Source organism: Giraffa tippelskirchi, chromosome 2 (genome assembly GCF_054371585.1).
Source record: "Giraffa tippelskirchi isolate mGirTip1 chromosome 2, T2T-mGirTip1v1.2.pri, whole genome shotgun sequence".
In the NCBI taxonomy this organism is placed as follows: domain Eukaryota; kingdom Metazoa; phylum Chordata; class Mammalia; order Artiodactyla; family Giraffidae; genus Giraffa; species Giraffa tippelskirchi.
Genome location: NC_137276.1, coordinates 190,315,449 through 190,330,957, shown reverse-complemented (window position 1 = coordinate 190,330,957; position 15,509 = coordinate 190,315,449). Strand labels below are relative to the sequence as shown.

The 15,509-nt window shown below is 40.5% G+C and overlaps 1 non-coding gene across 1 annotated transcript; it reads right to left on the bottom strand.

The window, feature by feature from the left end:
• Positions 1–12,472: 12,472 nt before the first annotated feature.
• Positions 12,473–12,604, bottom strand: LOC145540034 (small nucleolar RNA SNORA68). The gene has a single exon (XR_014078160.1). It is a non-coding gene; the product is annotated as a small nucleolar RNA SNORA68 (small nucleolar RNA).
• Between the last annotated feature and the right edge of the window lie 2,905 nt (positions 12,605–15,509).

Genomic DNA, 15,509 nt, shown 5'->3' with positions numbered 1-15,509 from the left:
ATCCAGGAGTGCTGTTGGTTTTACCTGAGGTCCTCACTCTGGTCCTCAGACCTTGCTTTGTTTTATCTTCGCAGGCTTTTCCCTTCCTCGTCTTTTAGCCACTGCCATTCTGGACTCCTTTTTCCTATTCTAACTACCTAACAGTACTAGAACAGCATAAAACTCATCACCTGGTGTGTTTGAGTGATCAAGGAATAGAGATTTAAAAATACTTATCCTATAGTTGTAGGATGCTGCCAAATATTTTTCACACTTTGAACAACTCCTGTTAACTAGGCAGGACATTCACCTACCCCCTCAACACACACACACACACACACACACACACACACACACACACACACACACACACACACACACACCACACACACACACACACACACACACACACACACACACACACACACACACACACACACACACACACACACTTTAGAGAAGTAAGGAAAGAAGCTAACAGAGATTTGATAGATTATTTTTTGTTTCTGTTACCATGCCACAGTTCCATTATGTCTGGACATGTAAGTGTAAGAAGGAGGGACTTCCCTAGCAGTCCAGTGGTTAGAGGCCACTCTTTCAATGCTGTGGGCCCCGGTTGAATCTCTGGAGGGAAACTAAGGTCCTGAAGCCAGGCCATCAAGCCAAAATAAAAATAAAACTGTAAGAAGGACTGTCATGGGCTAATTTGTCCCTTAAATCTCCAAGATGATTTTAATTTCTAGTAATAGATAATTAAGCCATTGGTGGTGGTTTCTACGTTTTTTTTCTTTGTGGCTAGATGCAGCAGTGGAACTTCCATGGCTACAGGTCAAACCAGTTGTTTAAGGCAGATATTTTATCATCCACAGATAACTGCATCCAGTGACTCTCACACAGAGACCATTCTTGGCTGGGTGGGTGTGCTTGACTTCCTAGCAGATTCAATGAGTGTTAAATGCCTGGATTAGGAAGTGAATAAACTACATTAGGGGAAGTTTTAGCCACAGTATAACTTGCTGGGAGACTAAGTTGGCAAAGGAAAAGAAAGATAACTATCACTGTATAACATGACCCACTGCAGGGAACGTGGGGGCTGAGTGAGCACCAGGAGGGGACCAAGCCCAACCTGGAAGCCTGGTAGGTCTTTTGGCAGAAGAGAAGCAGAGCTGAAGAAACTTAAGGCAGTTTGGCCCTCAGCAGGGACAGGGAGAGTCTGGGGGCCGTGTGGGTGAGGATAAAGAAATGTTGATGCCGAAGTCGACTTAGTTGCTAAGTCGTTTCCAACTCTTTGTGACCCCATAGACTGTAGCCCACCAGGATCCTCTGTCCATGGGGTTTTCCTGGCAAGAATACTGGAGTAGGTTGCAATTTCCTTCTCCAGGGGATCTTCCCAACCCAGGGATGGAACCTGTGTCTCCTGCACTGGCAGGCAGATTCTTTACCACTGAGCCACTAGGGAAGCCCAAAAGGAACGTTAGTTGGGTATTAACCCTTCTTGGGTGGTCTAGACCATTGGAAAGAATACCTGAGGTTGTAAAAGAGGAGGTGAAGGGCAGATGGTGTCTATGTTCAGAGAAGAAAGATCCACTGGGCAGTCTGGGACCTCAACCCCATCAGGGATATTCTTGCTGCATCCTGGATTCCAGGCCAGTACACCAGCCCACAGTCACTAATCACTGCTAATCCCATTCCTGCCGCCCCTCTCTTTACCTGACCAACTCTCATGTGCCTTTCAGAACTGGGCTCTGGCCTCGCCTCCCACAATGCCATCCCTGACACTCCCAGGTTGACTTGGATAGCATCTTCTCCTCCCCTCGGCCCCTGTGCTTACCTCTACCTCATACTTGTCCTACAGACAACAATGTCTGTTTACCCTACCAGACTGTGAGCTTCATTAGAGCAGGGTCTTTGTATCCCCAGCACCTACCACGGCGCCCAGAATGTAATTGGCCCTGAATGTTTATAGAATGAATGAACAGAGGGCAGACTAGACAGGAGAAACGGCCAGGTGTTCTGAAGGAATCAAGAAGAGTGTTGTGAGACAGTGAAATGGGGGTGGGGGGACAAAATGAATGAAGGGAGTTAAAAGATACAAACTTTCAGTTCTAAAATAAGTCCTGGGGCTGTAAGCTACAGCATGGTGACTATGTATTGTATATTTGAAAGTTGCTAAAGGAGTAGGTCTTAAAGTTCTTATCACAAGATAAAAATGTTAACTATGTATGGTGATAGATGTTAACTAGCTTATTGCAACCATCATTCTGCAATAGATATATGTTTATAAAATCATTATGTTGTACACCTAAAATCAATTTAATATTATAGGTTGATTATACCTTAATTAAAAAAAAAAAAACAGAAAAAGAACTGTCACTCAAGAAAGAGTTTATTTGCCTTTTCCAGATGCCTGTGATGGAGTTTGACTGAGCCTGGTTGTGATGAATGAACTTCATTAATAAAAAGGAAACTCTCTGGCCCATTAGTGCCTTAATTCTGGGAATACCCATAAAGCTAGTAAAAGATAAGCAGGCACAGGCTATTTTGAACATTTGTCCAGGCAGATGGGCTGGTCTTGAGCCCAACTGTCTGCTAGTTTCCAGATTTCCACCCCTCCCCATCCTTAGCCTTGCTATGCCTGGGGCCTCTCTCATTTCTTCTTCTGGTTTCCAGTGCCTTCCCTACCCTCATCTTGTTATGCTATGCTTGAAAAAGACCTTAACAGCCTGATCAGTGCGAATTTAAACCACAATTCCTAGGGATTCAAATTGTCTCCAAGGAAGACACTAGTATGTAAATTTTATTTGTCAGTGTAGAGTAAAAGACAAGCCCTAATCAAGCAATTTCAAGCATCAGAAAGTTGACAGGGATAAAATCTTTTAAGTTTACAGCAAGTAGTAAGACTTAGGGTGTAAGGTAGAGGTTCTCATCCTTTTTGAACCCAGTTGCCTGCACTGCTATCTGTTCTGTGTGACCCTACCAGCCAAAAGATTCTGACTAGCCTTATTCAAGTTCACAAGGTATAGATAGATACATTATCAGTTTTCAAATCCACATGCTTCACAGAATCCTTATGGACTTCCCCTCCTCTGTGCCCTAAAGTTGTCAACTAAAAATCATTTCACAACCTAAATGTTAAGAGTTATGTTTCATTTGATAGCAATTTATAGGAGACAGCATCTCAAGTAATCCTGAGAGAACTGTTTTGAAAAGGTGAGGAGGGGTGGGGAGTCAGGATATATAGAAATTTTGCAACAAAGGGCAAGTAGTCTGAAGTCAAAAGGTTATTAACAATAAAGAAAATCAGATAGCTCAAGTTAAGGAATTTAGTGCTTTTTCTGTGCATGAGAAGGTGGAAGAGCCTGGGCTCACTGAAATCATTCCTCTGATATGCACCTCACCTATCTGGGGCCAGTAGCCTGTGTTTTCACAACATGAGTTCCCTCAGGGCTCACTAGCTCATTGTCCAGTGGTGGCTTCAATCTTTGATGACTGTGATAGCCTTTGTTTACTGATATGGCAGAAAATATCCCTTTATCAAAGTGCTGTTTAACGTAACTGACTTCAGGCCTGCCAATAATATATGAGTCTGCCCTTTTGTAGAGAGAATTAGAAGAGACCCTGACATCCCTCTGGTAACTTTGCCTTCTCACAACACACACACAGTCATAACTCCACTGCATTTACTAAATTGTACTATTTTCACCAATTCCCAAATTTGGAGAGCCAAACTTAAGAAATATATTATTCAAGTGACTCAGTTTGGTTACTTTCAGCTAGCTACAGAAAGTCAGGCTAATTATTAGCAAAGTACTGTATTGCAAAACAGATATGTTTGCCTTGGCTTACTTAGCCCAATTTATCAGAAATTCTAATGGGGGTGGTTGTTGGTTTATAGGGCTTCTCAGATGTTGCTAGTGGTAAAGAACCCACCTGCCAGTGCAGGAGACATAAGAGACTCGGGTTCTATCCCTGGGTCAGGAAGATCCCCTGGAGGAGAGCATGGCAACCCACTCCAGTATTCTTGCCTAGAGAATCCCATGGACAGAGGAGTCTGGCGGGCTACAATCCATGAGGTTGCACAGAATCAGACATGACTAAAGCAGGTTAGTATGCACAAATGTGGATTGATAGCAGTGAGATTATCAAAGAAGTGGAATTTTTGAGATTTTTACTCGATTTTTGACTGAGAATTTGCATTCTAAACTTTTAGGTCTTTAGAGGCAAATATTTACATGAATCATTAAAATGATTTTAAAGCTAGATATAAGCTAAATATCCAATTCAGTGTTGCTGACTTGTTCTTTTTCTTTACTGAAGTAATTTAGAAATTAGTTTTTCATAGAGGTATAGATATTACCAAGTATTCTAGAAAACTTTTATAAAATAAAGAAAACCATGGTGCCAGCCGCTTAAGTCTTTCATGTTCCATCTTTGGCTCCTCTGTAATTCTTCCCTATAGTTATATGTACGTGATATCTGCAGCAACCATTTTGTGACCAAGATTAGGAAAGTCCCATGAGAAATATATTTCTCCTTCAATATTACAGAGCAGTAATATTGAAGGAGCCTGGCTCCTGATGACATTCTTGAGCAGATGCACCAGCCCTGGGCTGCCTACCTTTGTAGTTATTGTTATACAGGAAAAAATAAATAAGGTATTAGTTGTCAGATTTTCTTTTACTTGCAGCTTAAGTCTTTTTAATACTGTATTCCTCCTTTGCTCAGATGCCCACCCTGGAAGCAATCAATAATAGCTAAGGGTAGGAGATAGGATCATGTTAAGACACAGGGGACCTCCCTCTATAATTAGTGTTGGAGAGAATCGGTGGTGAGTGTGGGATGTCATTTCTAGAAAAGGGGAAATATGATAAGCAAATGATATTGTAAATGCCTACTTTAGAGAGAAGCTTTTGAAGATGATTCCAGCTATTGAGCCAGTGTGGATCTAAAATTAACAAAAATATGAAATTCAGAAAGAGAGGAGACAGGAGGTAATCACTTTGATCCAGACAGTTATTGAAAGACTTGCTTCCACCAGCTTAGCTGAGGCTCTCCAGATGTTCATTTGTGTGAATGCAGGAGTTCAACTTCTTTCCACCCATCCCTTCACTATACTATGTTCTCAACATCCATTTTAGGAGGCTTAAAAATATCATGGGTCAACTGAAAAGAAGGGGCGGGGAAGTCATTTTGGAAAATGTTAGGAAAAAATTGTGATATATGCAAGTGTCCTTTCTATTAGGCAGTCAGGGAACAATGGGCATTAGATTGCTGTTGAGTAATCCTAATGAGCAGATGGAAATAAGAATAACAATAACATTGCTGCTGGTACCTGCCTCCATGATGACTTCATGACGCTTGCAACTGGTGGTTTTTGCATAAGAGATGAAAGCTGCTCCTCCCATTCATGTCATGGAGAATTCATCTCAGGTGGTGGATGGACTGGAGTACTGTCTTGGAAAAGGAGAGGGTAACAGGCAGGAAGGCTAGGGGCCCCCAAATGAAGGAACTAGGCTGCAAGTGTCAGATGTTTTTTATCTCTCTCTTAAGTGGCAGGAGGAAAAAAGCTACAAGTGTCAGATTTTTTTCCTTTCTCTATACAAAATTAAAAGGAGGTTTCTTTTAGAATTCTGTGTTGCCATGACGGTACCTGGTTCCACTTGAACTTAACTTTTCTCAAACCTTGAGCTAACCAATGTGTTTTTCTTATGGAAATATTCTTCTTAAGCTATGTTAATGAATTATGTATTTACCCTAGATTCTGTCTTTCTTCAAGTCAGTTCTGCCTGACACTCAGAACCTGTAATGGCTCAACAAACCAGTGTGTTTTACCCATGGAAATGTTCTCTTAAGCTATGTGAATGAGCCTATGTATTTGCTTGGAAACCTGTCTTTCTTCAAGATTCATGTCAATCGTTTTATGGCCCAGGATGACTCACCTTCTGCTAGTGTTATCTCAAAATGAATGTTGTGGGTGAGGGGCCTGGTGCCACTCTCTGAGTTTCGAGACATTTCTTTTCTCTAATTAGCAGCCTGCTGATAGGTGTATAACTTCTTGCTAAAAACTAGCAATGGGGCACTTTTTCTGCCCCCTTCTGATGTCTGTGTCAGAAGCTTTCTCTCTTTTACACTTTAATAAAACTTTATTACACAAAAACTCTGAGTGATCAAGCCTTGTCACCAGCCTTGGATAAAATTCCTCTCCTCCAGAGGCCAAGAATCCAGGCGTCTTTCATGGCTCAGCAGCAACCTTTCAGAAAAATATACATTTAAAGCCTTTTAACTTAAACCCATAAACCCAAACATTTTAGTAAGTTTAAGAGTCAAGGATCAGTTTCCTTTGTTCTCTGCATCTATCTAGAGTGACCTTTTCTCCCCTATCTATCTGTTTAGCTAGGACCAGGAGTTGCTTCCAGAAGCGATGGGTTGAATGAATGTAGAGGGAGAGAGAAGCACATTTGAAACACTTCCCTCGTTATAGACACATTGAACTTAAGATCCTGGTGGTCTGTGTAAACGGAAATGTGGGTCTAGAGAGGCATAAGGACTGAAAGCGTAGATTTATGAGAGGCCCATAGCGGAAGTGATAAAAAGTTCACAGAAACAAAGGGATGAAGGGTTCAAAGTTAGAAGACAGGGCACCAGACACATTAGAGACAAAAGAAACAAGAAGTCTTATGTCCCAGAAGCATGCGATGGGGAGCCAAGGAGGACAGTGTGACCAGTGGGTAGAAAGCTGCACTTTCTGATTGGAGAGCTTAGCGCTGAGTACTGGATGCTAGAAATTGTGAAATCACTGGATTTCTTTGCAACAAGAGCTTCAGAAAACCAGAGGAGAGGGCAGGTAATTCAAAAGAATACATAGAACAATAGAAGCTTGGGTAGGCGCTTATAAGACTGATCTTTTGTCTGAGCTGGAAGACTCGAGCATGTTTTTGTTTTTTGCTGAGAAGAGTGAGGCAACAGAGAGAACTAAAAATGCACGAATAGGCACCATCAGGAGACCCCCATGGCCAGACCCAAGGTTTAATTCCTTTGCTCCTTTTCCCAAATTGAACCATTCAGCCTCCAGTAAGAGAGCACAAAGGTCAAGGGGAATAGGAATGAGGAATGAAGGAAAAGATTAAATACTTTTGGTCCTAATATATGTAGCCTCAAGGGATCAGGCTTTCTTGCTCTAAGTATTTGACCCCCCCTCACCCTCATTCTAACTAGTTGTTAGGCAGACTGTCCTAGTCTCCACTGTAAGCAAGAGCTTATGAGAACTTTGTGGGATAACTATTGTCAGTCATACTGAGTCCTGGTCATTCATTCTTCCTATAGACATTTATTTAACACCTTCTATGTGCTATGTTGAAAACAACCCCATAAAAGAAAGAACCACCGTTTTTACCCTCACATGATGGATCAAGAAACTGAAGCTTAGGTTTAGACATAGACCAAGTGTGGACTTTGCTTCTAATGTTGTTGTAACATTACTTTACTATCTGATTCAGAGCCATTCTACTAAAACAATGAGACCAACATTTTCTAAATCCCTACATCTTGCTCAGAACTTCAGAGTACACAAAGGAGCTAATACCCTCTCCCACTCTCCTAGAAAGAAATTCCATTTGAGCCACCAGACAATCTCCTTAAATGAAATATCACACAGTCAATACCCATTTTCCATGGTACTTTGGGATCATAAAAATGACCATGCGAACAGAAGCCAAACAAATCAATCTTAATAATCAATGTAAAAAAAGAACTGATTGTTCTGTAGTCTTTAAAAACATTTTGTCAAAACATTAAAGATTTGGTTACTGTAAATTATAAATGAAAAAATAGCAAAATTAATATTTACTTAGTACCCTTCAACTTAAAACATTAAAAACATTCAGAAGTAAAGTGTTTTATTTCTTTGTGCTTATCAAGAATAGTTTTGGGAATCGCCTGGCTGTCCAGTGGTTAGGACTCTCTGCTTTCACTGCAAGCACGTGGGTTCAATCCCTGGTCGGGAAACTAAGATATTGCAAGCAGTGAGGTGTGGCCAAAATAACTGCCTTTTTTGTTGTATATCTTGCAATATGGAGCAAGCATCTTTTCTATTCCTTGGTGAATTGTCAGTCTCCTTTCTAAGTTTGTATTAGCTTCCAATAATTTATCCTTGCACTTTTGGTGTTGTCAAACATTCCAAGAGTTCTGTAATGTGAAGATTTCTTGTTTGTTTCTTTGTTTACCAGCAATGCTTCCTCTGGGACATCTTTATCTGGCTTGTCATAACCACTTTTTTCATCTGTGTCAATAAGTCAACCTTCACGAAGTTCCTGTGATGCTTAGTGTTATGTGTCAACCTGGTTGAGCCATTGTGTCCAGATATTTAGTCACATCTTGAATTGCACCATCAGCTTTCACCTAGGTCTCCAGTACACTGACAGGTTCACTCTGCACATTTTCACTTGTCAGCCTCCATAGTCATGTGAGCCAACTCTTTAAAATATGTCTCTCACTATGTGTATATATATGTACACATCCTGTTGACTCTGTTTCTCTGGAGAACACGGACTAACAGTTCCTCTAGCTAAGCATCTGTGTCTCAAACAGTGGCAGTGATGACATTTCCTTGATCAGCTTTTTCTAATTCCATTTATATTCAATTAGAATTTCACTTTTGTTTCTTTACTTTCATCTCTACTGTCCAATTATCATTTTTGTAAAATGTCACATGGGTTTATCACTGGTAGACAAAGAAGCAACATAGCTACACACTTTGCTCTCTGTATGTAAACTGAGTAGCAAATGTGCAGTGGCCAGTCACCAATAACTTTTTTTTTTAATTTTTATTTTATATTGGAGTATAGTTGATTGACAATGTTGTGTTAGTTTCAGGTGCACAGCAAAGTGATTCAGTTATGTTGATATGTATACATCTATTATCCCATTCTTTTTCAAGTTCTCTTCCCATATAGGTTATTAAAAAATATTGAGTAGAATTCCCAGAGCTACACATTAGGTCCTCATTGATTACCTGTTTTTAAATATAATCCACCTTATTTATTTTTGGTTGCACTGGATCTTCATTGCTGCATGCAGGCTTTCTCTAGTTGCAGTGAGCAGGGGTTACTCATCATTGCAGTGCCTGGGCTTCTTATTGTGGTGGCTTCTCTTGTTGCAGAGCACAAGCTCTAGGCACACAAACTTCAGTAGATGCAACACTTGGGCTCAGTAGTTGTGGTGTGTGGGCTCAGTTGCTCCATGACACTTGGGATCTTCCTGGACCAGGGATCAAACCTGTGTCCCCTGCATTGGCAGGCAGATCTCCATCCATTGTGCCACCAGGAAAGTCCTAATTATTCATTTTGTATATAGTAGTGTATATATGTTAATCCCAACCTCCTAATTTATCCCTGCCCCAGCCCCATTTCCTCTTTGGTAACCATAAGTTTGTTTTTGAAGTCTGTGAGTCTGTTTCTATTTTGAAAATAAGTTCATTTGTATCATTTTTAAAATTCCACATATCAGTGATATCATATGGCATTTGTCTTTGTCTGACATACTTCACGTAGTATGATAATCTCTAGGTTCACCCATGTCACTGCAAATGGCATTATTTCATTTTTTATGGCTGAGTAATATTCCATTGTATATATGAACTACATCTTTTTTATCCATTCCTCTGTCAATTGACATTTAGTTTGCCACCAACAGACTTTCAAAAAAATTAATGTGATTGGTCAGTGAATAGCATGTGCATCTGTTATCTATGTAGTGATCTGTGGACTGAAGAGCTAGCACCAAGTTTGTACTTTATATATCCATCTCTATCTCTGTCTACCACATATACGTGTGGGGGGGGTATAGTAACTGAAATTTGAACTGTGTGGTTGGGCAACTAGTGATATTTAGCTAAACCACAGTAACTAACTTAAATGTATGCATATTGAAGCCATGCAATGCAAGGACTGCTTCTATTTACTTTTGAACTGATTGTCTAGGTCCATAAATCTCTACTATGAAGGACAGTCCCTTGGACAGCAACGAGATCAAACCAGTCAATCCTAAAGAAAATCAACCCTGAATATTCACTGGAAGGACTGATGCTGAAAGTTGAAGCTCTGATACTGTGGCCACCTGATTCAAAAAGCTGACCCACTGGAAAAGGCCCTGATAAAGCTTGAGGGCAGGAGGAGAAGGGGGCAACAGAGGATTAGATGGTTGGATGGTATCACCAATTCAATGGACATGAGTTTGAGCAAACTCTAGGAGATAGTAAAGGACAGGGAAGCCTGGCATGCTGCAGTCCATGGGGTTTCAAAGAGTCATACACAATTTAGCAACTGAACAACAACTCTGATGGATAAGAAACCAGGTTCTCAACTGAATCAGCAGCACCTATGTAAAAGTTGTATCATTTCATTAACTGTTATTCTTGAAATATCTGATACTTGCTTTCTTGCCTATTTTCTGTGAATAGCTGGCTGCTTAGAAAATCACATAAAAATGTTCAAATATAGAAGTTGGTTTGTGGTACAGACAACTATTTGTCCACTGAAAATCTTTTCTCCAATTCTTCCTTGAATTATGAAAGTCAAGGTTTTATTGGGACATATAGCTCTCTCACTAAAGACTACATTTCCACCCTCCCTTGAAGCTTATGGCCAAAGTCTGGCCTATGGGATGTGAGCAAAATTGTTGCATGCCACTTCTGGGTTTGTCATTGAAAGGAAAGGATGTGTTCTTCCCTGGCCATTTTTCCATTGGTTGGGATACAGATGTAAGAGTTGTAAGTGGATCAGCTATTCTGAACTCCAAATGGAATCTGTATGTTGAGTATAGATGTCAGAGCTACTATATCTAAATAGTTATATTAGAGAGAATAAACTTCAATCTTGCTTTAGCCACTACATTTTGGGATCTTCTTATTATAGACATTTAATTCTAACTAATGGATGGTTTTCTGTTTGGGAATAAGCAATAGAGTAACATAGTAGTACAGGGGATTTACATATATTTATATCACAGTAAAGAGTTAATTGATTCTCTTCCCTTCCAACTCTAACTTAAAGAGGATAAGAAAAAACAGAAGGTTCTAAGTGTAATCCCCTTCTGAGAAATAAATTGAGCAGAACCTGTTGAAGACAATTACTGATGTCATGAAGCCACCACAGATAGGATGAGTAAGATCTGCCGCTCTGCAATGTGCATTCGAAGTTTCACATTTAGCAGTTGCTGTGCACTAAGACCATGAGCTTCTATTTCTAGTCACCAGACATGCTGGGATGGAGGCTTTCAATAATTAAATTTCCAGGAGCTGCTAAAATCTGATGAGAGACAGTTACTGGAATAATTACATAATTTTTTGTGGCAAAAGAAATTTAATATAGTGTTAATCAGTTAAGTCATTGAAATGGAAATACTTTATCCTAATGCAGTTCTTAAAATTTGTGCATCATGAAATATGGCTCTTCAGTAAGCAACAGATTAAAAAGATCTGATTTAACACGAACAAATGTGTAACACTTCCCTTGTGCCTCAGCTGGTAAAGAATCTGCCTGCAATTCGAGAGACCTGGGTTTGATCCCTGGGTTGCGAAGATCCCCTGGAGGAGGGAAAGGCTACCCACTCCAGTATTCTGGCCTGGATAGTTCCTTGGACTCTATTTGTTAGTCCGTGGAGTCGCAATTTCGATTCAATTCAATGTGTAACACTTGTATATATGCACTAGAGGGCACTCACCTACTGTTTTCTAGTTGAGCAAAATGGTTTCAAACAAGTCTATTGAAGAATTACCTTAGAATCTTGTTTAAAATGTATACTCTTAGACTGTAAATGAACCCTGTGAATCTGCATTTTCAGTAAGACTTATTATAAGGGAGCATGGTTAAGAGGATGACTTGTGAAGCTTGACTGCCAGGATTTCAAACCTGGCTTTGATACTGGTGAACTTGGATAATTATTTAATCTCTCTTTACCTAAGTTTCCTTATCCCCCAGATCGAGTCAGGAATAGCACCTATGTCTTAGGTTGTTGAAAAGATTGAAAAGAAGAAAGTTAACCTAGAACATACAATGTAATGCCTGGCAGTAAATATTCACTCTATTATTAAAAGTTTTTTGTTTGTTTGTTGCTTTGGTTTTTGGTTTACCCAAAGAGTTTTGTTTGGGCAGCCCTGGGGACTGGGAGGACCTGCACATAAAATAAGGTGTTGGGCCTCTTGTTGGTGAAGCATGGCTTGTGCTAGCAACACAGGACCTGATGGGGCAGTGTGAAGCTGATCTTGGAGTAGCAGAACTGCTTGACTCCTGATCAGTGGCACTTGCTGACTGTGGTCTCCTCCACCTTCATGATCTGTATTCAGTGTGCTCGGGCACCCACATCTCTGTCTGCAGGGATCAAGAAAGGGCATGGTACACTTGTACATTCCCCCAAACCTCCCATCACATGTAGGGGAAGAGGGCACTCAGGGACCCAATGGCCACAGCACCTGTCCCCAGCAGGCACTGGCTACCAGAGGTGTAGAACCTTCAAATTCATTTTGAGGGGCAAGGCCACAGCCTCCCAAAGGCATTGAAATCCACTTGGTACTAGCACCTCTGTTTAAACTACAGCTATAAGAAACAGCAGGCTTTTCCCTAGTGGCTCAGTGATGAAGAATCCACCTGCCAATGCAGGAGACTCAAGTTGGATCCCTGGGTTGGGAAGATCCCCTGGAGAAGGAAATGGCAACCCGCTCTAGTATCCTTGCTTGGGAAATCCCATGTATGTAGGAGTCTGGTGGGCTACAGTCCATGGGATTGCGAGAGTCAAACACAACTTAGTGACTAAACAACAAGAAACAGCAGTTTTCGGGTTTAGGTGCTTAGAAGTATCTTTTTAATAAAGATACACATTAATTTTGTTGCAAGAAGACTTGAGAACTACTCTTGAGCAACACAAGACTATTTTAAAAAGAAAAAAGAAGATATTCTCAACATTCTACCCAGCTAAAACTTCAGTTTCTGACCCCCAGCTAAAGTTATCACAGAATGGGAAGAACCAAACGTACAGGATAAAGCTGGTGTTGGTATGTTCTGCCAAACAGTTTTTACTTTATTCAGAAGTCAATGGAAATCCATCTCAGGCAGTGAGGCAGAACATGGCATGATCAGGTCTATATTTGAGATGGATTACTCTGCAAGCAGAGTGGGGGTTGGAATGTAAGGGGTTACACTGGAGACAGATGGGTGAGGGAGCTCGGGTAGATGCAACGCTTCTCCTATTCCAGCCCAGAGAACGGTCTCCAGAAAGCATTGCAATTATCCACATTAGTGATTCTAGTATTTACAATTTGCACCTTATAAATCTTCTCTTCTTAGCTGAAAATAGAATGGAGTTTGTAATGAAGCACTCTGTGCCAACCCTACCCGGTGTTTTATACACACTGTAGCGTACACAGTACCCGGCAGGCATCCTCCCTAAGTTTTGAGGCAGCCAGTCCTGCAATGAAGACTCGTTAACTATGCAGTAGTCAGCAAGGAAAAACTGGACTGTTTTCCATGATACTAGAGGCTATGAAAGGACCACATTCTGTGTCTCAACTGGTGAGCCTGTCGAGGCTGGGGTAGATTTCCAGGAACTGTGGCAGCTTTGAAGTGTCTGACCTAAGAGACGTTAAAATAAACTTCAGTTCTGCTCTATCACACCCCAGCCAAAATGGGGGGAACCGCCAGGGCGGCAGGAGGAAGTGGTGGAGGAGGAGGGGAAAACTGAAGCCACGGTCTCCACATTGGCTTTACCTTGAATTCACCAACACTGCTGTGCTGTCATCAAATGAGTGGAGGCAACAGTGCTTGGGGAAATAGCTACAATACTTGAGTCTTTTCTCTAGTTCCTGAGGAGGGACTATGAATCATTTTATGAGAAAAGAATCCATCCCTGGGGTCCCCTCTAACAGGATCAATTCCTACTTGTTCCCTCAGCCAAGCCTCACGTATCACCCAGGTACCTAGTCACTTAGTTCCTTAGAAACATATAATATATAAAACACACAATATAAAACACACAAAATATAAAAAGTTAAAACAACTCTTCCTTCTGTTAAGATTGCAGAATCAATCTTAGATGGCTTAGAGCTAGATAGAATCTAATCCAATGGTTTTCAAGTTCATTTTAGTATCTGATCCCTTCAGATGAAATCCAGTGAAGAAGTTCAAATAATATGCGAACAGAAAGCAGGGCTGCTTTTATTGAAAGGGATTTCTGGCGGCAATGCCTCTATGTTTGTCACATCTCCAACACCTTATTTTGTGAATTAATTCTTTGAACACCCAGGACTTAAAGGAGCAAAGTCTGAAAGTCATGATTAAACAAGTTCTTCCATTTTACAGAGGACAAAAATGAGTCCCAGAGAGTTCATAGTTAATTGGTTTTATGAGGGCTCCCCAGAGCAGTCATTTGCTTAGAAACACTTGTGAAAAAAATAATGTTTTCTTGATGGATGATGATGTAGGTACACAGATATATTAAATGCAACTTGAGCATTTATCAGTGGATATTCTTTTTTATTCAGCCCCTTAATTTTCACATCATATCTTAAAAGGTAAAGGAAGTGAATTTGCCATTAACCATATGAAAAATTTTGGAACAAACTGATACTCCCTAAAGCTTACTAAGAGAAAAATTTAACCCTAAAGTTATAACCAAATGTTTGAGATTATGTGAAAATCAGAATACTCAAAAATTAATCCAGGAAATGAGTGTATCCCATGTGTGTATGCATGCTCAGTCATGTCTGGCTCTTTGAGACCTCATAGACTTTAGCCCACCAGGCTCCTCTGTCTATGGGATTTCCCAGGCAGGAGTACTGGAGTGGGTTGCCATTTCCTTTTCCAAAAGATCTTCCTGAGCCAGGGACTGAACCCACATCTCTTGCATTGACAGGTGGATTCTTTACTGCTGAGCCACCAGCAAAGCCCATGACACATTTTATAACTTGTATTTATATATATATATAGTAGCTTTATTGAGCTATAATTCATATATTATGCAATTCACCATTTAAAATATACAGTTAGGGGGGCTGAGATTATGGAGTAGGAAGAGCCTAAGCTCACCTCCCACAGGCATATCAAAATTACAACTATTTACAGAGCAACTATTAATGAGAATGACGTGAAGACTAGCTGAGAAGATCTTCTACAGCTGAAGATATGAAGAACACTACAAAAAAGATGAGTAAGAGGGGCAGAGATGTGAGATACATGAGACCCACATTCCCAGGTAGATGACTCACAAACAAAAAGATAATTGCAGACATTCTCCCAAAGGAGCTAGGAGTCTGAGCCCAATATAGAGCTCTAGGCCTAAAGAATCCTGCACTGGGAGGATAAACCACCAAAATAGTTGGCTTGGAAGGCCAGTGGGGGTTTTATATACATATATGTGGTATGTTAGACCACAAAACTCACCTCAGTAAATTTAAGAAGACTGAAACTATATCAAGCATCTTTTCCAACAACAATATAGGACTAGAAATCAACTACAAGGAAAAAAAATTTGTGGAAAACCAC